Source organism: Myotis lucifugus, unplaced genomic scaffold (genome assembly GCF_000147115.1).
Source record: "Myotis lucifugus unplaced genomic scaffold, Myoluc2.0 scaffold_442, whole genome shotgun sequence".
NCBI classification, from domain to species: Eukaryota; Metazoa; Chordata; class Mammalia; order Chiroptera; family Vespertilionidae; genus Myotis; species Myotis lucifugus.
In genome coordinates this window covers 783,074-784,028 of record NW_005871490.1, presented here as the reverse complement: position 1 = coordinate 784,028, position 955 = coordinate 783,074, and positions in this window count along the sequence as shown.

Genomic DNA, 955 nt, shown 5'->3' with positions numbered 1-955 from the left:
AGATCTGAGTCCCTCCTCCAAGTCTATGGCCACAGGCTGGTCAATGCTGCCCTGGCGCCCAGCTCGTCTGTGCCAATGCCGGTCTGGCCAGCGTAGGGCTGAGGATCCCTGAGGGGCACAGCCAGGCTGAGGGCAGATCTTCTTGATTGGATCCAACTGAGACCACAGACGGCTCGCTGCCTCTCAGCACAGTCACCAGGCACATGGGGCGGGGGTGGGGCGGACAGAGCGGAGTCACCGTGTCCGGGCGCGGCCCGCCGCCCAGCGCCTCCTTGGGCTCCCCTTCCGTGGCACTGGCTGAGCACGCCCGCTTCCCTCCAGCCGGGACTGAGCCCATCTTACCATGCGGAAACACGCTGTGACTGAGGCCTCAGAGGACCAGGCAGACTGGCCATGGGTGGCACCTTCAGTGATTCGGCCGCAGCCAGGGACAGACATGGTGGAAGGGCCCACAGGAACTGCTCCCGCCTCCCAGGGCCGTGAGGCTCCGCCTGTCCCAACACCCCCAGGTGCCCGCCATGCGGGGACACAGGTGTGGAGAGGTGTACCTGCTCCCAAACCCAGACCCCCACTTCTACCCAACCCTCGAGGGTTGCGGGCTGCCACTCGAAGCAAAGGCCAGGTTTTAGACCAAGTGCCTTATGCGGGGAACATGGACTAACGCGGAGGGAGCCGCCGGGTGTTTCAGATCCTTAGGTTGTAACTCCATCCCTGTTCAGTTTGTCTCCTGCCCTTGGCCTCCCCTCACCTTCTTCCGTCGGGAGAACCAGAGGCCCGGCCCTCACGCTCCACGTCCAGGAGGGAGGGTGAGGAGACCTTCCGATGACATCTTTGTCTGGGAAGCGGTGGGGTGTTGGAGGTGCTGGCCTGTCGGTTCCATCTTTGCCAGAGCCCCAGATTAGAACCATGCCGCAGGTGAGCCACAGTGAGGGACTAGGCTCGACCTGCAGCCTGC